Source organism: Tursiops truncatus, chromosome 13 (assembly GCF_011762595.2).
Source record: "Tursiops truncatus isolate mTurTru1 chromosome 13, mTurTru1.mat.Y, whole genome shotgun sequence".
NCBI lineage: Eukaryota > Metazoa > Chordata > Mammalia > Artiodactyla > Delphinidae > Tursiops > Tursiops truncatus.
Genome location: NC_047046.1, coordinates 73,522,466 through 73,548,995, shown reverse-complemented (window position 1 = coordinate 73,548,995; position 26,530 = coordinate 73,522,466). Strand labels below are relative to the sequence as shown.

Sequence of the window (26,530 nt, the reverse complement as noted above, 5' to 3'; positions counted from 1 at the left end):
GGGACAAATTAAAACTCAACCTTATATCAAAGGACAAATGAAAGGTGTGTATGATCATCACACTTGATGCTAAAACCTGTTAATGAATTAAGCCGTCTCTGAGTAAAATTCCCATTAATGGTGTGTCCAAAAAATCCTTTCGCTTGTACAAAATGGCTCAAGAAAAAGAGATGAAGCTTGCGTGTGACTCTCTGTGAGGTCTGATGGCTTCAGGGAATAGAAATTAAACCGATAAAAAGAGGCATAGGAGCAAGAAAGCAAAGAAATACAATAAATATGAGACAGGTCTGAAAAGAAACTATAGCTATCGGCATATGGAGCTGACTGGAAGAAAATGAGACAGGCTGGGACCTGGGACCCTTTGCTGCAGTGCTGCAGTGCTCGCACCTGGACACAAAAGACAGAGAAACTATAAGGAACTAAAAATAACGAATTGCATGCCTGCGCAGTTGGGACAAATTCTGGACAATGAGATACAAAGAGACCAAAAAGCCCAACTGCCACTTCTGAAGAGCTAGGAGCAAAAGCAGGGGATGGGGAACAAAAGCAGGGTACCACCCCACCCATGCCTCCTGCACACCACCTAAGGGGTGAGCAAACCTACTAAGCTACCCCTGCAGCCCGACACCTGGACACAACCGTACCCTCACCCCCACATAAGGAATCAGCTTGCCCCCCACCTCCGCAAGTGAGCTAGCTAGGGAACCTCTTGTTTGTCCTCACTCCCCGCTGCTGCAGCAGGGGCCCCAATAAAGCCTTGCCTGAATTTCTTGTCTGGTCTCTGATCAATTTCTATTGATTAAGGAGGCCAAGAACCCTGGTCGGTAACAAAAATATACAAGAAGCTATGTTTTTGACCAAAGAAGTATTAACCAGCCTGGACAAAAGAGATGGGGCTTATTTATGACCTACCTGACTTTGGGATTCTACTCATCTAAGAGCAGGAAGTGGGCTGAGAAAGCCGCTCATCCCAAAGAGGAAATATTCTCATCGCCCACTTCACATGTGGCCACAGAGAATAATGAAAAAGAACTCGAAGAAATTGGACCCAGGCTTCAGGACGATGATTGGGTCAGAGCTTTTCCCAGGAAACAAGATCAGAACATAATCAAGGGACTTTCCCTGCCCCGGGGTAGGAGCCCTCAACATGTCTGCTGTTGACAAGTATCTCCCATGGGTCTCTCATGCTCTCATTTCTGAATGGCGGTACTTCTTGTAGTTATCCTGTCCTTGTTCTACCATTGAAGGGTGGTTGTGTGGAGGGCAGATTATGTGACTTTGTTGTTCATAGGTCCCTGAATCAGTAGGTGCTATATCCAGACCTGACGTAAAAATGGCTGTGCATCTCCCCCAATCCTGGGTTTAGAACTAAAAGCTGTATTGAGATGAAACTTGCTGGCATATATTCCAGCAAATACACTTGGAGGAGCGTATTTGGCATGCAGAAAGGAAAGTGAACTGAATATTCAGTAGCAAAGAGGTCAGACTCTAGTAGTCATTAGGGCTGTTCCCCAACAATTCCAGTTCTTCTAAGCATTAAAGGGATACAGCATCTTGCCACCTTGATGTTTAGCAGGCCATGTGAGTTGCCTTGGGCAATGAAACAGGAATGAAAGTGACTTGTACCACTTTCAGGCAGAAGGCTTAGATTCAGTACAGTTGACCCTTGAACAACACGAGTTTGAACTGTGTGGGTCCACTTCAAGGGGGATTTTTTTCAATAAGTACATACAGTACTACACCACCGCAGGTGCGCAACCATGGGTACCGAGGACCACCTGTGAGACTTGAACATCTACAGATTTTGCCACATGCAGGGCTCCGGAACCAATCCCTCGCTGGGTACCAAGGGACGACTGTACTTGATTTGCCATTTTCCCTTCCCCCTACCATGGCAATCAGCAATGTTCTAGAAAGTGGATACTCTGGCAACCTAGGTCCCCGAGTAAGGACAATGCTGAGTAGAAAATCATGCTCAAAAAAAAAGAAACAATAGGAAGTCCTGCTCACCCAGGATGGACATGTAGCATCAACGAGAAATAAACTTTGCTGTTTTAAGCCTCTAGGATATTGGGGTTTTTTGTTTTTTGTTTTGTAAACTGCAGTACAAGCTGGCTAAGGCTGACTAATGTAGGTGAAAATGTTTAAATTGAATATTAAAATCTGAAAAGGTTTTCCTCATAGATAAAAGGCAGTGTCCCTTAACAGATAACCTTGCTTTTACTGAGCAGTTCTGCTAGTTGGTTCTCCTAAAATTCTGTTGAAATTTTAGTGAAACAAATGAGATATTGGTTTTTTTTGTTTGTTTTTGTTTTTGTTTTTGTTTTTCGCGGTACGCGAGCCTCTCACTGTTGTGGCCTCTCCTGTTGCAGAGCACAGGCTCCGGACGCGCAGGCTCAGAGGCCATGGCTCACGGGCCCAGCCGCTCCGCGGCATGTGGGATCTTCCCGGACCGGGGCACGAACCCGCGTCCCCTGCATCGGCAGGCGGACTCTCAACCACTGCGCCACCAGGGAAGCCCCAAGATATTGTTTTTTTTTAATTCAAAAAATTAAAAATTTTTATACAGTTTTTAAAGGTGACTTTCCATTTATAGTTATTACAAAATGTTGGTTATATTCTCCATGTTGTATAATACATCCTTGAGCCTATCTTGCACCCAATAATCACCTCATTATGGGATACCAAAGATGTCCCATGCTCTCACTGTCTGGTAACATCTTTTTCTTACCTTCTTGACATTTGTATTACACCAAAATTCAACAATATATTCAATTTTATTTGTTAAAACTCACCTGTCCTAAGATAATACACAATATTTTTAAATAGATGAAAGAAGACAAACACATTTATTTTTATATATTTATAGGAAGAGGAGAGCTGTCCTGAAGCATTTGGTGGGAATTAAATTACTGCTGTTGAACACTAAATCGGCACGTTAATGGTACACGTTATCCACAGTGTGTATGATTTTGCAAAAGATAAGAAAACATTCTTCAAATCAATGCTGTATTCCTCTTCTGCAAAGTCCAAGGACATCATATTAATTAATCTTAATTCTGTGAAAGTTAATCTGTGAGAAGTCAAGATAATCGAGTTGAGGATTGTTGATTTCTGATGATCTAATTTGCTTCAGGGGATAGGGCTTCACAAAATGTAGAGAAGTGGAGAATTAACAGATTTCCTTCAAATCCCAGATGTGTAAAGCAAACTTTTGGCAAGTGCTGAACTATAGTTAGTTCGTGAGGGGATTCTTTGACAAATGCCTGAAATGTGTACATCTTCACTGTTTACTCTTTTGTTAATATTGTCCCTTCAGCTTGGAATGTTCTCTTTTTCTCCAACCATCAAAATACCACTTGTATTTCCAGATCCAACTACAATGCTAATCCTTCATGAAACATTTGATAGAGGCAATAATGATAATATAATAGATTATATTTTTAGTTAGAAGTAAGACAATAATATTTAGGTTCCCATGTGCCAGACACTGGGTTAATGCTTTGGGTGATTATCTCACTTAATTCTCATTGTACTCTTATGTCTTGGAACAGTTCTAATCTGCATTAGTCATTCATTGGCTCCGAATTCCATAATTACAGAAATGCTCCGTCTTGTCTTTGCAGCAGATCTACCTGGGTTTGATTCCTAACTCAAAAGCTCACTAGACTAGCTGTGTGATCTTGAACAAATTATTAAACTTTTCTAAACCTACGTGTACAAGGATTAATAGAACTAAAAAGTCATGACCATAGCTGTGGTCCTGGGATGGTCCTTCATCAACAATCCAGGACGCCCTGGGCTTCCCTTTTGTGTTAAAGCCCATGTCATCTTGGTTCTTGGCTTACTCTTTTATTTTGGTAGAACACATCCTCCAGATGCTTTTCTAGGAAATAAACATGAGCCAGAAGGCTGTTTGTGAGACCTCACGTGTCTGCAGTGTTACTGATTTGACTGCTTCTTCAAGGTGCCTGGAGCCTCCTCTTCCTGACCTCTGCCGATTCATCTATGTTAATCGGCTTGTTTCTGGGTTTTCCCCTCTCTTTGTTCTTGTGGGGTTATGCTTCTTTTAAAATCCCTTTATTGTAATGCAATTCTGTTGGAATTTTAGCAGGAACACAGATACCCACAATTATTCAATCCACTATATTTGATCAGAAGTAAGGACTTGTTATTGTAGCATGAAAATTTAGAAGGACAACTAGAGTTCTAGAAGGCCATACCTCTTTTACAGAAATGTTGGAATATAGAAAGAGGAGTTGGGGAATGGAGTGAATGATTCTCATTTGGAACAAATTGATGTTGAAGTGCCTCAAGGACATTCAAATTGCGATTTCTTGGAGACCTTTGGATAGAAGAGCCTGGAGCTTAGGAGATAATTCTGGGTTAGATAAGGATACATGCAAGCTATCAGGGAGGAGACAGTGGATAAGTGTGTGAGGAGAGCAAAGGATGGAGGACAGAATATCAGTAAAATATCAGATAAAAGAGAGCATTTTGTAAGGACTAGATTATTACCCAGGAGTTTGTTTTGTTTTGCTAAATACCTTCCAGTTTCTGGGGTTACAAAATATATTTTAAAGCAAAGCTTCAAACTCCCCTCTTTATTTTTCAAATAGACTTTATTTTTTGGAGCAATTTTGGGTTCACAGCACAACTGAGCAAAAAAGTACAGAGGGTTCTTCCCATAATCCCCTGCCTCCACATACACACTCCCCCTCCACTATCAGCTTCCCCCACTGGAGTGCAACAGGGATTATAATCAGTGGACTACACTGACACATCCTTATCATTCATTTCCAGCTAAAGTCCATTGTTTATTTTATTCAGTGCTCACTCTTGGTGTTGTACATTCTATGGGTTTTCACAAATATATAATGACATGTATCTGCCATTATACTATTGGACAGAATAGTTTCACTGCCCTAAAATTCCTCTGTGTTCAGTTCCTTTTAGGGAGCTGGGCAACTTACCCTGATCTCCAGTACTGCTTTCTGAGTCTTAGTCTTCATGAAACCAGAACAGTGAGATAATGGAGCGTTGCTCCAAAAACTGTGGATTACCTTAAAAAGTCCAAGTGATTTATAGCACTTCACTAAAAACTCCCCTCCTCCTTAACACCCACAGACTGCAGACAGGCTAGAACCAGTCACCTCCCCATAGAAATGGGTCATCCTAGCTCATGATCCAATAAAAGCTGACAGGAAGCCAGACACTCTTGACTACAGTTCCCAGGCAAAGTCACACATACACGTACTACATTCAAATGTAGCATATGAAACATCCTCTGGGGGGGGGGGGGGGGAAGCTAATCACTTAAAGTGGGAGAATTTGCCCCTGTCACAACAATGATTCCATAAATCATTGCCCAGGATGTGGCCCCTTTGAAAGGAATTAGAGGAATATAACTCTCAACTGATGATGAGAGTTTCTCTGGCGGGGGTTGAAAGAATTCTCAGGAAAGAGCTTTGAACCTGCACAGGTGTGTGGCAGCTATTTGATTACGAGCTCAGCGTTCTGTGCCATGAAACAAGACAGAGACAAGTTTGATCTGAAAACATTCAAGGGCAAGTGTCACCGATCATTCGCCAAGATGATGAAAAGATCACTGTGGGGCCTTGTAGACTGATTCTGAGTGAAATTACCCCCAATATATCCTATTGTTCTCGAGGACAATGGCTCTCCATCTTGGCTGCTCGTTAGAATCACCTGGGGAACGTCTCCAGCTAGTGATTCTCCAGGTGTCCTGGGTAGAGTTCTGATTTAATTGGACTGAGTGGCGCCTGGGCGTCTGTCTATCTGAGAGTTTCCTTCTGGTGATTCCACATGCAGCCAAGGTTGAGACCTCGTGTATGAGTTAGCTTTGCCTGCGCTCCCAATAGCTGAAGAAGGTCCCTTCAGATGTCAGCATCCAATGGGCAAAGGGACCCAGTAAGTAACAAGGCCGCAGTTACACGATTTTTGTTGCAGGAGTGTTAAGCGAACATCCTCACATTACAGATAAGGAACCAAAGCTGAGGGAGGTGAGGGCCCTCACTCCGGGTCATGAAGCAATAACTGTAACAGCTCTAGAATCAAGTTCTCCTCTAGGGACCAGATTTTGTTCTTTTGCTTTTTTGTCACGTTGTGTTCTAGTCCACATTCCATAAATCAGCTCACCAGGCGTGTTTCAGAAAGCCCTCGTATGTTAGCACTGAGAGGGGCCTCTGTCTACATTCTTGACTGTGTATTAGGGGTTTGTTTCATGCAGAGGTGGCTGGGGGTAGGCAGGGATGGAGGGAAGGATCAGAATGGGTGAAGACTGGATGCCCTGCCCCTGTTTCCATCAGAGCAACTCACAGTATATTTTGGTCTTCCAAAGAAAAAAGCATTTGAAGGCAAGTGTCCAATGCTAAGAAACAGAAAAGTAATATTAAAAGTAATAATTGAGTCCAACTAATCCTCCAGTGTTATAAAAGGGGAAACAAGGCCAAGAAGTTAAGACATTTCCAAGCCTCAAGCAGATGATGGCCCAGTCAAAAGTAGCCTCTCACTCTGTATCCTTATTTTCATAGTTATAACAACGGACCATGAAGTGACCAAAAGTTTCAGAATGATCCTAAGTAACAGTGATATTGAGCATTACCGTATTATTTCTGATTTTAGTAAAAACACAGTGTTTGGGGCTTCCGTGGTGGCGCAGTGGTTGAGAATCTGCCTGCCAATGCAGGGGACACGGGTTCGAGCCCTGGTCTGGGAAGATCCCGCATGCCGCGGATCAGCTGGGCCCGTGAGCCACAACTACTGAGCCTGCCCATTGGGAGCCTGTGCTCCGCAACAAGAGAGGCCGCGATAGTGAGAGGCCGGCGCACCGCGATGAAGAGTGGCCCCCACTCGCCGCAACTAGAGAAAGCCCTCGCACAGAAACGAAGACCCAACACAGCCAAATAAATTAATTAATTAAATAAATTAAAAAAAAACCACAGTGTTTGAGTGTGAAGCCTCATTGTAGTCTAGATGGATCTGTGTAGTGATGTGAAGAAAAAAATCTGTTACAAGAAAGTTCATTAGAGTTAATGAGACCATTATAAGCATCTGCAAAAATCACATGACTTCTCTCTTATTTCAGCTATAGGTGTGAAATATTAGCAGACTTCCAAAAATCAAACTTCTTCGTATTTCCAGGTAAATACTTCTTGGTTGTGGTGGCTCACTCTTTTAATACATTCATTTTATTTTAACTTTTCATTTTGAAATAATTATAGAGTCACAGGAAGTTGCAAAGACAGTACAAAGTGGTCCCAAATTCCTTTCACCCAGTTTCCCTCAATGGTTACAGTTTATGTTAACTATAAAACAGTATCAAAATCAGAAAAATTGACCTTGTTACAATAGGCAATGTCTAGTTTTCTCTCTCTCTTTTGTTACTTTCATAGTATTGTTTTGGTGATTTTTTTATTGTGGTAAAATATAACCTAACAAAAAATTATCCTTTTAACTGTGTTTAATTGTACAGTTCAGTGGTGTTAAGCACCTTCATAATGTTGTATAACCATCACTACTATCCATTTCCCATACTTTTTCATCATCCCTAACAGAAGCTCTGTACCCATTAAAGAATAACTCCCATTTCTCCTTCCCTGCTGCCCCTGGTAACCATTGTTCTACTTTCTGCCTCAGTGAATTTGCCTATTCTACGTCTTTTAATGTGTTCTTGATTTCAATTTACAGTTTTGCATGAATGTCCCTATTTGTATAGTTTGATCATTTTGGTGCTTTACCAGCTACTCTGTGTAGCTGAGAGCGTCACAAATACACACACTGGGGAAAAGAAGATGTTGGTCAAAGCGCTACAGACTTCCAGGTTATAAGGATGAAAAACATCCTGGGAATCTAATGTACAGCATGGTGACTATAATTCACAATACCATATTATATACTTGAAAATTGCCAAGAGAATAGATTTTAAATGCTCGCACCGCCACCACATCATGGTAATTATGTGAGGTGACGGATATGTTAATCTTATTGTGATAATCATTCACAATAGAAAAGTGTATCAAATCACCAGGTTGCACACCTTAAACTTACACAATGTTATATTGTCAATTATATTTCAGTAAAGCTGGGGACAAAAAGGTAGAAGCAGTTGAAGGCCCAAACCAAGCCACTGACTTTACTTCCTCCTCCCATGGAAGATACAGACCCCTCCCTTCTCAATCAGGAAGCCCAATTACATTGATCGATATTAGACCTTTTTGAAACAGGCAGAAGGAAGAAATGTTGCGTTCCCTTTTATAGACTTGGAATCAAATGTAAGACTGCTTAGCTTACAGAGGAAGTGACTGTTCTCTTAGCCAGCCCTGGAAATGGTTTAAAGATGAGACTTCACATTAAATACAAACAAATAGTATATAATAAAGGATAGTTTATTTAATTGACTCTGTTATCTTTATCAGGAATCCTTAGTGCCTTGATTGTTTGGTAGATTTCATAAAATAATCTGTGCTTTTCTTTATTCTTTGCTTAGGCAATATTCTTTCTAGCCTTTTTATGACTCCTAATGAGGATAGTAAGTTATAACATGAGACTAGATTTTCCAAAATGTGTTCCAATAGATGTTGTGGGGAGGAAAAAAGAAATTTTCTGTGGCCAAATACATTTGGGACAAATTGGATTAAACTAATTTAAACGAGTTTTTTTGCTACACGATTTCTCAAACCTTTAATATGCCATGTGTGGTATGACTCTCCAGGCCATGTAGCATGTAGTGTTTCCAAAACTAATTTTTCTGTAGAATTCCTTTTTCGGGGCCAACTTAAAAGCAAGGTGCCAACAGAACACACTTTAAGGAAATCAAAATTAAGAAGAAAAGAAGCAACAAAGGCATGTTATGTAATTTGTTGAACATCAGTGGGCTTGAGTAAGTTGACAGACTTCAGCTGTAACATATGTCAATCTGGTATATTAAGGAACGTGTTAGTTTTCAAATACAGTAGATGATTAGGGCATACTGCCAACAGAGAGTTGGCAGTACTGTCAATGATTAGTAATGAAGTAAAGAACGAGCCTGTGCATTCGTCATACGGATGCAAAACCATTTGGAGTTTTCTTAGGAGTATAACAAAGCTGCATTATTGCTTAGAACTTGTGAAAAGATTTAAAACAGAAGAAGTTGTCTTGGACCTCAGTAAAAGGACTCGAGGAGCGATCTCACCAATAAGTGAAGTAAAAATTTTGTATTAAGAGAATAATTGTGCTGTCACCCAAAAAACAGTCCTTAAAGATATATATGTGTGTGTATGTATATATATCCACATACAGTTGACCCTGAACAACACGGGTTTGAACTGCATGAGTCCACTTATATGCAGGGATTTTTCAATAGATGTGTACTACAGTACTACACTATGGCGCAGTTAGTTGAATCTGCCGGTGCGGAACCACAGATACAGAGGGCCGACCATAAAGTTATATGCAGGTTGTCGATTGCATGGAGGGTCGGCTCCCCTAATGTCTGTGTTGTTCAGGGGTCAAATGGATGTAGAGAAAGAGAGAGAGGCTGATGTTTAAGGCACTGGCTCACATAATGGTGGAGGCTGGCAAGTTCAAAATCTGCAGGACAGGCCAGCAGACCAGAGATCCAGGGAAGAGTTGATGTTGCAACTTGAGTCTGAAGGCAGAGTGTAAGCAGAATTTTCTCTTCCTGGGGGAGGTCAGTCTTTCTTCTCTTAAGGTCTTCAATGGATTGGATGAGGCCCACCTCATTGTGGAAGGTCATCTGCTTTACTCAAAGTCTGTTGATTCAAATTCTCATCTCATCTAAAAAATACTTTGACAACAATATCTAGACTAATGTTTGACCAAATATCAGGGTATTGTGACCTACCGAGTTGACACATAAAACTAACTAACCATTACAGTGACCTATGATATAAACTATCAAAATTATGTAAGCTTAAAATGATCTGTGTCAACTTCATGTTGGGTCCCTAAAATATCTTAAAACTTAATAAATCCATCAGCAAAAATATTCTGTGAATCAGCCAACTCTTCTCTTGAAGTCATTTAGACCAGGGGGTGACCAAATATGGCCTGTGGCCTTGTTTTTGTATAGCCTGGGAACTAAGAATGGTTTTTGCATTTTTAAATCATTGGGAAAAAATCAAAAGTAGAATAATAGTTCATGGCTCATGAAAATATCATGAATTTCAAATTTCAGTGTCCATCACTAAAGTCTTACTGGAACTCGGTTCCTTCACTTATGAATTGTCTACGGCTGTTTTGTACTATGCTGACAAAGTTAAGTAGTCATAACAAAGACCATACGGCTCCCAAGGCCTAAAATATTTACCATGTGACCCTTTAAACAGAAAACCCTGTTAACCCCTGTTGTAAACAAACAACTAAGAGAAAGAAATTTTAATATGTTACTGGATTGAATTGGCATCCGATTACAGGCTGAAGGAGACATGTGGAAGATGAGTAGGTATAATGGGTTATTTGCAACAGCAAAGGATGATCTACCTTCTGTAGAAGAGTTAAGCCCCAAATAACGACTTTAATGATATGAATTCTATGCTTTTTCTTTGGGTAAGGCAGGAAGGACAGTTTCCCTCAGTTAGCAACTGGTATATATCCTACATTTTCGTGATCCATTCATCTGTTGATGGACACTTAGGTTCCTTCCATACCTTGGCCTTTGTGAACACTGCTGCAATTTTCATGGGAGTGCAGATATCTCTTTGATATCCTATTTTCATTTCCTTTGGAAATATACCCAGCCTTCCTGGCCACCTGAGATAGCAGTTTCCTCACAAGTCAAGCAAAATCCTCTCTTGGGCAGGGTCTCCTAGACTCAGAGCCACAGGTCTGTCAGATTTCCAGCCACCATAGTGGCTCTAATCACACTAACTTAATTCTTTCTGGAGTTGGGACACAAAGGTTGTTTGCCTTTCTGGGTCTCTTAAAAGTGCCAGGTAGAATGCATTTGTTAAAATGAATTCATATTTATTTTGCTTTGAGCAATTTGGGACCACTGAGATAATTTGGAGTTCTAAAGTTTAGAATCCCTTTCTACAAACTTTTAAGTATTTGGATACCCCAGAAAGAATGATTCCCTTGTCCTATCTCTTAGAGCTAACAATGAAAAGTTTGAATGGGCCAGAGATGAATATTCAAATAAATAAGAGCATTTTTCGAATTCTAGCCTCTATTGGTTTCATACGGCAATGGCACCCATCTGATGTGGCCAACCCGGAGGGAGCTGAGTCACAGACGGGCTGCCTCACAAACAGATGACTAACACACCAGGCACTGGTACCCACAAAAGGGGGGTGGGTAGCGGAGTTGAGAGGGAGGAAAAGGGGGGGAGGGGCACTCAGAGCCCAAGCAGGCAACCTTAAGATTATTGCCAACTGACACGTCTAGGAAGTCTTTTTGGATCGGCCCTTTTGCCACCATTTCACTGGACCTGGAAACCAGCACGATCCCAGGCTGTTTGTTCTACCTGACTGTTAAATGGGGTCTCTGGCCACACTTGCATGTGATATCAGGAAATACTGACTAGGATTAAATTACAGGGCTCCTTTTTCTCTACTACAGAGAGTAGAGATTCAAGTTCAAGGTCTCGTTTATGACCTTTGATGAGTCCTTTAGTGGGTGGTCTCAGTTTTCTCATCTGTGAACTGAAAACAATAAGGAGATGGATGGCAGTCTTAGCATATTCAGCTCTTTGCATGACACCTTCAGAGACACCTGGACAAATTGAACTGTGCTGAGGAGAGTTGGCCAGGATGATGAGGGGGATGGAAATCCATACATTTTTGAAGAAAACGGGCATGGGCAACCTGAATACAAAAACACTTCGGAGGGCAAGATAATTGTCTTTATTCTAAGAACTCTTATGTGGAAAAGATAGTAAGTTCAAAAACTTGGGCCAAGGTGGGCCAAAGGGTGGAAGTGACAAGATTCATATCAAGGAAGATTTTTTTCAGTAGTCAGAGGTATTTTTTAAACGGTGTGCTCTGCTTGTGTGACGGTGAATTTCTTTTTACTAGAGGAATCTAAATAGCGGATGAACAACCACTTATAAGTGACTTTGGGCTTCAAATGGCAGAAGCAATTGGAACACAGTAAAGTTGTCTTCAACTTGGAAATTCTAATTCTCTATACCTGTCCTGATTATTTTATTAAAAAATGAACTAATGGATGAGAAAAAACATTGGAAAGACTTAGATTTATGGATGTCAGAGATGTCACAGATACAGTGATGACAACAGGCGTAGCAAGAGGGCCTTTCAAAGCTCGTGTTCCTATAATGGTGCCGGCATGCCGTCAAAGGTGAGTGGCTAAAAGTACACTCTGTTCAGTGAGAGGAAGAGAGCTGAAGCTTTTAACCACAAGAAGGAAATGGTTTCAACTTTTCCTTGATCTCCACCCATTTGTATTTGATGGATTTGTTGGATGAAGAAATGGAAGGTTAAGATGGGATTAGGGGAAGGAAAGAACAACTAACATTCATTCAAATCAACGACTAGTGTTAGAGCTACCCTATAAAGAGAGAGGAACTGTGGCTCTTGTCTTTGCCCTTTTGCCCCATGGTGAGCAGTCATCGGACTCACCAATATGTCCCACAGAGGGTGACAGTGAAGGGTGTCTGCATGATGGGGACGAAAGCTGCAGACCCACTCTTTCTGAGCAACTCACACTTAGAATTTCCTGCTCAGTGTCAATGAAACGGAGACCAAGACGTCATCCTACAGAAGGTTCGGTGCATGACAATGCTTAGACTATATTAACTCTTGGGTATGCAGCCTTGCACATGTTAGTTTTCAAGTAAATGTCATGCATTTTATACACAGGGTATAAAATATTAGCACACACTTTAGTGCTGGAAGTATTTTTTGTTTTATCAGATTTATTCACCGTTAAGTAAGCCATGTGTCACCAACCTTGTCCTGCAAACAGTTCCCATTTACCACAGAATGGTGAGTACACTCAGAATTACTCGGTGGGGGCATTCTTGAGGAAACTGACATCTCATTTATATTAAATCCAATGTTTCTTCTACTTTAATAGTTCAGACTGTCCCTCCTTAATGGTCAGCTGGATAACTGCACTTATTTGGATTACCTAGAAGAGTATATCTTTCTTGGCAAGGCACCCAGAGTTGGTGGTGGCCTCAATGAAATCTTCAACAGGTTTTTATTCTGATGATGATTAAGGGTGTGACCTAATGTTCTGTCTAACCACTTGAGTATGAGGCCAAACTATTAAATATGATTTCCGAGAACTCCTTAGAGGCAACAACTTTAAACAGAGTAGGAAGGAAAGGAGCCCCAGAGATATATAAAGAACTCTGTTCTGCTCAGGAAATAATGACCATCAACTGCAGAAATCCAAGAAAAAGCCTCAAGACTGAACCAGAGATGAACAAAAAGAGTTGATAATAAGGCAAAGGGTTAAAGCAGGCTTCATTAGTATTTTCCAAATGAGGCTATACATGGGCAGGAAGTGGTTTAAGACTGTTCGGGAACCCGAATCTATGAAAAATCAGAGTGAGGAAATAGGGAATATTCATTTAAAATAAAGTAAATCATGAAAAGGGAATTCTCTTCTTTATTCATAAATTTATTTATTTATGGCTGCATTGGGTCTTCGTTGCTGTGCACAGGCTTTCTCTAGTTGCGGCGAGCGGGGGCTACTCTTCTGCGGTGCGCAGGCTTCTCATTGCCGTGGCTTCTCTTGTTGCAGAGCATGGGCTCCAGGGCACTTGGGCTTCAGCTGCTGTGGCTCGCAGGCTCTAGAGTGCAGGCTCAGTAGTTGTGGCACACGGGCTTAGTTGCTCTACGGCACGTGGCATCTTCCCGAACCAGGGCTCGAACCCGTGTCCCCTGCATTGGCAGGCAGATTCTCAACCACTGCACCACCAGGGAAGCCCTGAAAAGGGAATTCTAATCCCTCTCTTCTGTGACCACTTGGATTCCTCCTCCTTAAGAGTAGACATAAATACTACATTATCTAATAGAATGTGTGAGGGATGGAGAGGCAGATGAGAACAGAAAATTACTGTAAAGTGCTTCCCGATGGCATAGAGATACCTTTATCATCCACTTGTGTGAGCCTGAGGCTAGTGAGGGCTGGGCGTACAGAGTTTACACCATCCCTAAAGCAGTCTGCCTGTGACATGGGACAGCCTTGGAAGCTTTTAGCTCCCAGTTGGTCTCCCAGTGGAAAATAGCTCCCCGAGGTCACCCAAGGAGGACTCTCTGGAAACTGCCTTAGTTCACAGGCTAAGTCCACTCCAGCTCCCCTCCCTTCAGGAGCAGCCCATCCTGTAGCTCACCCCCACTCTTCCCCAGGAGGAAAAGAAATGCAAGCGCTCCAAGCTGAAGTTAGGACATGGTGAGTAATATAGAGATGGACTGGGAATGAGTGAAATCCCATAGAATTTTTCTCTGTCTCAAGACTTTTCTCCTCCTGTGAGCTGGCGAGGCAATTCTCTGATGTCATGACTGCAAACACCCAGCATTTGATACTCCAGAAGGGAAGCAATGGGGAAGGTGGAGCATGGAAATCAGGAGTCCAGCCAAAACATCCCAAAGTGAGAAAGACTCCCTGCCTGCCCTGAATCACTCTGAGGAGCAAGTGGTTATCAACACCTTGGGAAGCCCTAGCAGCTTCCATCCCAGAGGTCCTGGCAATAATCTCCTTGGTAAATCCAGGGCTAGTCAACAGTTCAGAGAGTGCTTGCTCCAAGTTGCTGGGCTAGGCCACGCAGAATACACAGCTATGAAAAACGACATCTCAAGGCTATAAGTGTTAAGTAAGAAGGATGATACGGGAGTCTGTGAGTTCTCAGAGGGGGAGAAAACCAATGACAAACTCTTGAGTATCTGTCCTTCCATTTCAGGCTAAGCGCGTGCTCCAGTGACCTCTAGCTTTGGCCTTGTCCCAAAGGCTTAAGGTAGGGACACAAGCCCAGTCTACATTATGGAAACCAGGATTGTGTTATGACAATGGCAGTGACTAACTAAAGGAGCGGGGAATCAGCCAAGTGAGCACATTCTATTTACTGATTCTTTTTTTTTTTTTTTGGCGGCACGTGGGCCTCTCACTGCTGTGGCCTCTCCCGCTGCGGAGCACAGGCTCCGGATGCGCAGGCTCAGCGGCCATGGCTCACAGGCCCAGCCGCTCCGCGGCATGTGGGATCTTCCCGGACCGGGGCACGAACCCGTGTCCCCTGCATCGGCAGGCAGACTCTCAACCACTGCGCCACCAGGGAAGCCCTATTTACAGATTCTTAAATGGGTCACCTACCTTTTTTTTTTTTTCTATGAATCTATTAATGTTTTCAGGACCATAGAAGCAATTCAGCAATGGAAAAGACAACTGTAGTTTATTACCTAACTCTCTGCCTAAGTTTTGGGCTAGGATGGGAGAAAAGAAAATATAGATTTTTGGGGGAACTTTATGATCTAATTTGGAACTTATGATCTAGTTTGGAACATCAGATGAACGTACAAAATGACTTGATTCTTGGGGAGTGAGGTGGGGATGTGTCAGTGTCAGAGGTTGAAGAAGCGAGACGGGTTAGTGAGCCTGTAATGACACAGAGAAGAAGGGCTTGGGTTAGACATACGAGGTTGGGTTGCATTTGGGGTCTGGGTGTCTGGCAAGGGCAAAGGCAGAGAATTTTGGGGTGTGGAGCACAGAGTGATCCACCTAACAAGAATAGAAGATTTGGTAGTGAGGAGTAATCAGAAAAAGAGACGGGAAGTACAGGAGTAAGGGCATGGTTTTGAAGTCAGATTTGAATCCCAGCTCTGTTTCATTGTAGCTGTGTGATCTTGAGCAAGTTAGTTAACCTACGAATCTCAGTTTCCTCATCTGTAAGATGGAGCTGTATACTTTATCAGGTTTTAAGGATTAAAAGAGACAACTCCATACCTGGACTTAGAAGGTTTAAACAAACACTAGCTCTTACACTTTTTTAGTCTCTGAGTGTAGGGACTATCTGTCCTATCTGTCATTGTTTTCTAACACAGCGCATAGTAAACTGTCAATACATGGTTCTGAATAAATAAATGAGTGAATGAACAGAAGATATGAAAGAGCAAAGTAGCCTAAGTGAGCATACCCATAAGGTCACCGGAAGTACCAAATTTCTTTAAATCAATTGCCACATTTATTTAGATAGAATTTCCTCCTTTGGAGTATTTCCTCCTTGGGTCATGGGAAAAGCAAACACACAAAACACAGAGAACCTGATATCTCATTGATGGCATTAAAAAGAGGATTATCCAGGGCTTCCCTGGTGGCGCAGTGGTTGAGAGTCCGCCTGCCGATGCAGGGGACACGGGTTCATGCCCCAGTCCGGGAAGATCCCACATGCCGCGGAGCGGCTGGGCCCGTGAGCCATGGCCGCTGAGCCTGCGCGTCCGGAGCCTGTGCTCTGCAACTGGAGAGGCCACAACAGTGAGAGGCTCGCGTACCGCAAAAAAAAAAAAAAAAAAAGAGGATTATCCAAAAGAATAATGCATGGTAACATTATCATGTTCAAATAAATCCAATTATTTATTTGTAAAAGTTCAATGAGTGTTCAGGTTTCTCTATAGCAAAGCAACAAATATCTCTGTCCATTATATAAAACCCTAGCTCATTTGTTCAGGTGCACAATAGAGAGAGCTATGGCACAATTTGAAGAACAGTATTTCTTCAACTGATAAATGATGCGTATACAATTCCGATTAGCCACAATAGCCAAAAAAAAAAAAAATCTGATATTCAATTTAGCAGGTTAGTTTATTGTAATATAAATTAATTGGAATTTTAAATCTGACTCTGCATGCACCTGGAATATTGTATGTTGTGTCTGACTGAAAGAGATAAACGGATTTGGCTGGGAGGCCAAGAGAGGAAGGTTAATAATATTATCGTCACACTCATTAGGCGCTTGCTTCCGATGTGTGGTATCTCATAGTCCTCACAGTTCCAGGGATTAGGGCAGGTAACCTTGGAGGTCCATTTTGGAATTCTGTCTCCTGCAAGCCCTCAATATGATCCATGTGTCTTATTCATATCTCCCAATGTGCCTTCATATCTCCCAGCATCTTTCACAGAGAATCCTCTTCTAAGAGTAAGTTCACTTTGCTTGCATTGTTCAGACAACTGCTTAGCTCAGTTCTCGTCTTTATTTGGCCTGCACGCACACAGCTAAAGTCTTTTTAACTCAAGTGAATCTTTAAAATATGTCCCAGACCCAGTGTTAAGAGAATTGAAATCACAATAACATGGCAAATTCTTGCTATTTTACCTGATCTCATTGTTAATTACAAAATTATGCAGAATGAGTCTTCGAACTTACAATGACGTCAGCGTACATCCCGTCTACTGCTGTTCCATGGGCCCAAAACACTTTCAATAGATACAAATTGGAATAGGAATTGGAAAAACTTTTGCCCTTTGTGTAGCCGGTTTTCCAGAGAAGTATTTTTCACTGACACGGTGGAAATCTAGACAGGCTTCTCCCTCAGGATCATCATAAGAGTGTGGAAATATCAATCAGCCCTAAATACAGTCCAAGATTTTATGTTTTCTGGTTTTTACAAACTGTCAGTTTTGATTCTCATTGAGCAACAAGCAGTTTCGTTCTTTATTGGAATAAACAGGGCGAGTAACAATTCCTTCTTTCCAAGTGCTGGATCTTTCCATTCATTTAAACTAAAAAAATATTTCTGGTATGCCTATAAGAGGCAAGAATGTAGGACGCAGAGTATGCATTAGAAAGGATTTGCAATGCCTCCCTCAGGTCATTTCCCTCAGGTGATCAGACTATCTGTGTTTTGTTTTCTATTTAAATCTTTGCAAACACAAATTGGATACAAATTCTCTTGTGGTGGAATTGGAAGATACCTTAAGAAATGAATAAATTAAGAATTGACATTCCTGACTAAATCTTCATTTTAAAGCAAACAAACCTAGCATCATATCTCTGAGCAAAGAGCTTACATATAATGAGCCTGGATACCATCCCCCACCCCCACCCCCGCCCCGCTCTGAAGCCTGAGGCTCTGCAATGGGGTCAAGGGACTGTGGGTAGAGGATGTTCTGTAGGTAGATGATGATGGTAGAGAATTAGTCGCTGACACTCAGGATGGGGATGTGAGCACAGCTGAGGCCATAAGCTTAGGTCTTTTCCTCATCCGATTGAAGGGCACATCTCATTCCCTTCTGTCAAGAGCACCATGTTTTAAAGGCTCCATTTGAGGCTCCCTTGCTCTAAACTGGAGAACAATCACAAAGGAAGGGATTTTGTTTTTTCTCTTTTTACACTTCAGGAGGCTTTCCTTCCAGCATATCCTAGAACCAATTATCCTAGAGCCTCTGAGTAGAAATAGATTTTTTCCACCATTTTTTCTGTACATGTTATGGAAATTCTTTAGCCTGATCACAGATCTTCGCATCCCAGCCAGTATATTCAATTGATGGGTTGGTGGTTTTAGAAATCAGTCCTGATCACCCATCATAATTCCCTGGGATTTCTTTCTCGTTTTATTCAGCGACTTAGTGAGATTACTGTGTGGAGTCCTCCTCTTCTCTATCTTAAAGAGAACAGTCTTCTTGTGGCATAATTTTCTTAAATCTGTTCAGTTTCCAGTGACAAATCCATGAATTTTTTTCTCCCTACTCCCTTATTGGTCTAAATCCATCTCTTGATGGGCCTCCAAGGAGAACAGAAGGATTCACTCCATTGGCTTTGAGCGTGTTTTGCTGCCTTGTGTAAAAATCTTTGCAGGCAAATTGCTTGAAGCATGAGTCAGATTGTATTATAAGAAACTCCCCAATACTGCCCAATTCCTTTGTTGTGACAAACAAACTATTACAAAGCTTAAAGAATGTTTTAGCTGAAAGGGGTCACAGACCCTATTGAGTCTAGCCTTCTCATTCTGCAGACAAGGGAACTGAGATTCAGACAGTTTTAATGAATGAGCCTAAAGGGAAATTGCATAGAGACTGAAGATCTTGTACCAGAGCTCCCCATGTTAAAGTACAGTTCAATCTCATCTGAGTTCCCCTGAAAAGAGTATAATCATGAATACAAGCTCTGTTTTGATGTTAATTTTAACCACATGTCCCAGAGTCAGGTTTAGCACTTAACTGGCTCTTGCCGACATTCCTGCTAAAGCATATAAACTGCCAGGATATTAAATTTTGCTTCATCTTTTGTCTGATAGAAATGGAATCTTTGAGTAAGGTGGTATTTGAAATTCCTCATTTATAGTTAGAATTCCACTATTCCCTGTTCATTTTTATGAAGTGTTAAGCTGGTCATGCGGCCATACCCAAAAAAACAATGCCCAGGGTATTGCTTGTCCCATCAAGCTGCCTGTTACTGTGTGTAAAGGGGAAATTTTAGCCTGACTTTGGAGTAGGCGCAGATGGGTTCAGAAAATCTACCTGTCAGGCCATTAACACATTTTTGGTTTTTCCCCCACTCATCAGTAACAATATATTTATGATGACCATAAGAATCAGAAGTTCCAGAGTTTGGGACCGTATTTAAGATCTCACTGTATTTTTATCACTGTCTGAATTATTATTAACCTAACCTTTAAAAAAAAACGGCCAGTGGTTTCCGCCATTTGACTTAACCAAACTGAATCCTAATTTTCTCTAAAACAGTGGTTTTCAATTAAGGGTAATTTGGCTACTCCTAAGGACATTCAGAAAAGCCTGGAGATGGTTTTTTTTTTTTTTTTTTTTTTTCGGTACGCGGGCCTCTCACTGGTGTGGCCTCTCCCGCTGCGGAGCACAGGCACCGGACGCGCAGGCTCAGCGGCCACGGCTCACGGGCCCAGCCGCTCCGCGGCATGTGGGATCTTCCCGGACCGGGGCACGAACGGTTAGAGAAGTAATTACTAAATTAGAGAAGTAAATTAGTAATACTAAATTAGAGAAGTAATTTAGAAGTAATTTTAGAAGTAATTTTTGCCGATGCTGAGAGTTTGGAAAGTAGCAAAAAGTGTAAAAATCACTTGAAATCCCACCCCATAACAATTGTCTCTGTTAACATTTTTCTATGCACAGGGTTTGTTATATTTATTTGGTATCAAATTATATCTGAATTTTTCATCCTTACTTTTCTCACCAAAATATATGTTAACTATTTCCTGTGTCATTCAACATGCTCTGCAAACAAAATGTTAATAGCAGCCAAAAATTCAAGCACAAGAAGCAAGAAGAACTAGAGTCCTGCAGCCTGGGGAACAAAAACCACATTCACAGAAAGATAGACAAGATGAAAAGGCAGAGGGCTATGTATCAGATGAAGGAACAAGACAAAACCCCAGAAAAACAACTAAATGAAGTGGAGATAGGCAACCTTCCAGAAAAAGAATTCAGAATAATGATAGTGAAGATGATCCAGGAACTCAGAAAAAGAATGGAGGCAAAGGTCAAGAAGATGCAAGAAATGCTTAACAAAGACCTAGAAGAATTAAAGAACAAAACAAACAGAGATGAACAGTACAATAAGTGAAATGAAAAATACACTAGAAGGAATCAATAGCAGAATAACGGAGGCAGAAGAATGGATAAGTGACCTGGAAGGCAGAATGGTGGAATTCACGGCTGTGGAAAAGAATAAAGAAAAAAGAATGAAAACAAATGAAGACAGCCTAAGAGACCTCTGGGACAACATTAAACTCAACAACATTCGTGTTATAGGGGTCCCAGAAGGAGAAGAGAGAGAGGAAGGACCCAAGAAAATACTTGAAGAGATTATAGTGGAAAACTTCCCTAACATGGGAAAGCAAATAGCCACCCAAGTCCAGGAAGGGCAGAGAGTCCCATACAGGATAAATCCAAGGAGAAAACACTGAGACACATAGTAATCAAATTGGCAAAAATTAAAGACAAAGAAAAATTATTGAAAGCAGCAAGGGAAAAATAACAAATAACATACAAGGGAACTCACATAAGGTTAACAGCTGATTTCTCATCAGAAACTCTAAAAGCGAGAAGGGAGTGGCATAATATACTTAAAGTGATGAAAGGGAAGAAGCTACAACCAAGATTACTCTACCCCACAAGGATCTCATTCAGATTCGATGGAGAAATCAAAAGCTTGACAGACAAGCAAAAGCTAAGAGATTCAGCACCACCAAACCAGCTCTACAACAAATGCTAAAGGAACTTCTCTAAGTGAGAAATGCAAGAGAAGAAAAGGACCTACAAAAACAAACCCAAAACAATTAAGAAAATGGTCATAGGAACATACGTATCAATAATTACCTTAAATGTGAATGGATTAAATGCTCCAACCAAAAGACAGAGGCTTGCTGAATGGATACAAAAACAAGACCCATATATATGCTGTCTACAAGAGACCCACTTCAGACCTAGGGACACATACAAACTGAAAGTGAGGGGATGGAAAAAGATATTCCATGCAAATGAAAATCAAAAGATTTCATTTTGATTACTCCAGCTGGAGTAGCAATACTCATATCAGATAAAATAAGACTTTAAAATAAAGAATGTGACAAGAGACAAGGAAGGACACTACATAATGATCAAGGGATCAATCCAAGAAGAAGATATAACAATTATAAGCACCCCAATACATAAGGCAGCTGCTAACAGCTCTAAAAGAGGAAATCGACACAATAATAGTGGGGGACTTTAACACCTCAGTTACACCAATGGACAGATCATCCAAACAGAAAATTAATAAGGAAACACAAGCTTTAAATGACACAATAGACCAGATAGATTTAACTGATATTTATAGGACATTCCATCCAAAAACTGCAGATTATACTTTCTTCTCAAATGTGCACGGAACATTCTCCAGGATAGATCACATCTTGGTCACAAATCAAGCCTCAGTAAATTTAAGAGAATTGAAATCATATCAAACATCTTTTCTGACCACAATGCTATGAGATTAGAAATGAATTACAGGAAAAAAACGTAAAAAACATAAACATAAAAAACATAAAAACGTAGGCTAAACACTACGTTACTAAATAACAAAGAGATCACTGAAGAAACCAAAGAAGAAATCAAAAAATACCTAGAGACAAATGACAATGAAAACACAATGATCCAAAACCTATGGGATGCAGCAAAAGCAGTTCTAAGAGGGAAGTTTATAGCTATACAAGCCTACCTCAAGAAACAAGAAAAATCTCAAACAATCTAACCTTACACCTAAAGGAACTAGAGAAAGAAGAACCATCAAAACCCACAGTTAGCAGAAGGAAAGAAATCATCAAGGTCAGAGCAGAAATAAATGAAATAGAAACAAAGAAAACAATAGCAAAGATCAATAAAACTAAAAGCTGGTTCTTCGAGAAGATAAACAAGATTGATAAACCATTAGCCAGACTGATCAAGGAAAAGAGGGAGAGGACTCAAATCAATAAAATTAGAAATGAAAAAGGAGAGGTTACAACAGACACCACAGAAATACAAGGCATCCTAAGAGACTACTACAAGCAACTCTATGCTAATAAAATGGACAACCTGGAAGAAATGGACAAATTCTTAGAAAGGTATAACCTTCCAAGACCGAACCAGGAAGAAATAGAAAATGTGAACAGACCAATCACAAGTAATGAAATTGAAACTGTGATTAAAAATCTTCCAACAAACCGAAGTCCAGGACCAGATGGCTTCACAGGTGAATTCTATCAAACATTTAGAGAAGAGCTAACACCCATCCTTCTCAAACTCTTCCAAAAAACTGCAGAGGAAGGAACACTCCCAAACTCATTCATGAGACCACCATCACCCTGATACCAAAACCAGACAAAAAAGAACATTACAGACCAATATCACTGATGAATATAGATGCAAAAGTCCTCAACAAAATACTAGCAAACAGAATCAAATGACACATTAAAAGGATCATACAGAATGATCAAGTGGGATTTATGCAAGGATTGCAAGGATTCTTCAACATACACAAATCAAGCAATGTGATACACCATATGAACAAATTGAAGAATCAAAACCATATGATCATCTCAATAGATGCAGAAAAAGCTTTTGACAAAATTCAACACCCATTTATGATAAAAAGTCTGCAGAAAGTGGGCATAGAGGGAACCCACCTCAATATAATAAAGGCCATATATGACAAACCCACAGCAAACATCATTCTCAATGGTGAAAAACTGAAAGCATTTCCTCTAAGATCCGGAACAAGACAAGGATGTCCACTCTCACCGTTATTATTCAACATAGTTTTGGAAGTTCTATCCACGGCAATCAGAGAAGAAAAAGAAATAAAAGGAATACAAATTGGAAAGAAGAAGTAAAACTGTCACTGTTTGCAGATGACATGATACTATACATAGAGAATCCTATAGATGCCACCAGAAAACTATTAGAGCTAATCAATGAATTTGGTAAAGTAGCAGGATACAAAATTAATGCACAGAAATCTCTTGCATTCCTATACACTAATGATGAAAGATCTGAAAGAGAAATTAAGGAAACACTCCCATTTACCATTACAACAAAAAGAATAAAATACCTAGGAATAAACCTACCTAGGGAGACAAAAGACCTGTACACAGAAAACTATAAGACACTGATGAAAGAAATTAAAGATGATACCAACAGATGGAGAGATATATAATGTTCTTGGATTGGAAGAATCAATATTGTGAAAATGACTATGCTACCCAAACCAATCTACAGATTCAATGCAATCCCTATGAAACTACCAATGGCATTTTTTACAGAACTAAAACAGAAAATCTTAAAAGTTGTATGGAGAAAAAGAAGACCCCAAATAGCCAAAGCAGTCTTGAGGGGTAAAAAAGGAGCTGGAGGAATCAGACTCCCTGACTTCAGACTATACTACAAGGCTACAGTAATCAAGACAATATGGTACTGGCACAAAAACAGAAATATAGATCAATGGAAGAGGATAGAAAGCCCAGAGATAAACACACGCACATATGGTCACCTTATCTTTGATAAAGGAGGCAAGAATATACAGTGGAGAAAAGACAGCCTCTTCAATAAGTGGTGCTGGGAAAACTGAACAGCTACATATAAAAGAATGAAATTAGAACACTCCCTAACACCATACACAAAAATAAACTCAAAATGGATTAGAGAACTAAATGTAAAACCGGGCACTATAAAACTCTTAGAGGAAAACATAAGGAAGAACATTCTTTGACATAAATCACAGCAAGATCTTTTTTGATGCATCTCCTAGAGTAATGGAAATAAAAACAAAAATAAACAAATGGGACCTAATGAACCTTAAAAGCTTTTGCACAGCAAAGGAAACCATAAACAACATGAAAAGACAACCCTCAGAATGGGAGAAAATATTTGCAAACAAATCAAGGGACAAAGGATTAATCTCCAAAATATATAAACAGCTCATGCAGCTCAATATTAAAAAAACAAACCCAATCCAAAAATGTGCAGAAGACCTAAATAGACATTTCTCCAAAGAAGACATACAGATGGCCAAGAGGCACATGAAAAGCTGCTCAACATCACTAATTATTAGAGAAATGCAAATCAAAACTACAATGAGGTATCACCGCACACTGGTTAGAATGGGCTTCATCAGAAAATCTACAAACAACAAATGCTGGAGAGGGTGTGGAGAAAAGGGAACCCTCTTGCAGTGTTGGTGGAATGTAAATTGATACAGCCACTATGGAGAACAGTATGGAGGTCCCTTAAAAACCTAAAAATAGAATTACCATATGACCCAGTAATCCCACTACTGGGCACATATCCAGAGAAAACCATAATTCAAAAAGACACATGCACCCCAGTGTTCATTGCAGCACTATTTACAATAGACAGGTCATGGAAGCAACTTAAATGCCCATCGACAGACAAATGGATAAAGAAGATGTGGTGCATATATACAATGGAATATTACTCAGCCATAAAAAGGAACGAAATTGGGTCATTTGTAAAGACATGGATGGATCTAGAGACTGTCATACAGAGTGAAGTAAGTCAGAAAGAGAAAAACAAATATCACATATTAACACATATATGTGGAACCTAGAAAATGGTACAGATGAACTGGTTTGCAGAGCAGAAACTGAGACACAGAAGTAGAGAAAAAACATATGGACACCAAGGGGGGAAAGTGGTGGGGTGTTGGGGGTGGTGGTGTGATGAACTGGGCAACTGGGATTGACATGTATACACTGATGTGTATAAAATGGATGACTAATAAGAACCTGCCGTATAAAAAAAATAAATAAAATAAAATTAAAAAAAAATTCAAGCACATAGAGGTCCTCTATCCAATCACTTATTTAACTTACTTTTATCTTCATCTGTGGATACTCTTAAGATAGTGCTTTCTGCACTAGTTATAGAGCACATCTTTGAAAAACAAATACAAAAGGAGTGTATCCCTAATATTGTCAAATTCTGGTTTTATACAACTTTCACTAGTTGACATAGTGATTGAAACAACTCAACCATTTCTTGCAAGGATAATCAGGACAGGAGCCAAACTTCACCAGTGCCAAGAAAAGTGACAATAATTCTTTAAATGTTCATACCTGGCTTATTTATTCTCCTGGAACCAATAGTAACCTGTGCTTTCCTGCTGATACTGTCTAGTGATTTTCTTCTAAGGACTGACAGTATGATATGTATTCCATGTGGTGATTGTGTAACTAGACAAAGGCATATTAAGGCTTTAAATCACAGAATTTTGACAGTTTACAATTCGAATTACTTTTCATTAGAAGGACTTGTGGGGCTGCGTGTGGAGTCCTGGGAGCCATGTGAGCCTCTGGTTGACCACTTAGCAGAGGCAATACTCGCACATGGATGAGGCTTGAAGTGTTAGCAGATGCAAATGGTTTCAGGATTAAGTTTTTTTGTTTTTTTTTTTTTTGCGGTACGCGGGCCTGTCACTGTTGCGGCCTCTCCAGTTGCGGAGCACAGGCTCCAGACGCGCAGGCTCAGCGGCCATGGCTCACGGGCCCAGCCGCTCCGCGGCATGTGGGATCTTCCCGGACCGGGGCACGAACCCATGTCCCCTGCATCGGCAGGCGGACTCTCAACCACTGCGCCACCAGGGAAGCCCAAGGATTAAGTTTTAAATGTTTACCTCACTATCCTTTTATACACTACAAATCGACATCTAATGTTAAAAGAGATGTACAGACCAGGTGTGTTCGTTTTCTAGGGCTGCCTTAACAAAGTACCGCAAACTGGGTGTCTTAAAACAACAGAAATTTATTGTCTCATAGTTCTGGGGGCCAGAAGTCCAAAATCAAATTGTCGGCAGGGCCGTGTTCACTGTGCAAACCGTAGGGAAGGATACTCCTTGCCTCTTCTGGCTTTTGGTGTTTTCCAGCAATCCTTGGCATTCCTTGGCTTGTACATCACTACAATTACCGCCTCTGTCATATGTCACACAGCCATCTTTTCTCGTATGGCTTTTCTCCTCTTTATAAGGACAGCAGTCATATAGGATTAAGGGCCCATCTTACTCCAGTATGACTTCATCTTAACTCATTAAATCTGCAAT

The 26,530-nt window shown here is 40.7% G+C and overlaps 1 long non-coding RNA gene across 1 annotated transcript in view; it reads left to right on the top strand.

The window, feature by feature from the left end:
• Positions 1-26,530, top strand: part of LOC117307706 (uncharacterized) — a 46,366-nt gene that overhangs the window by 11,687 nt on the left and 8,149 nt on the right. The window lies entirely within an intron of this gene.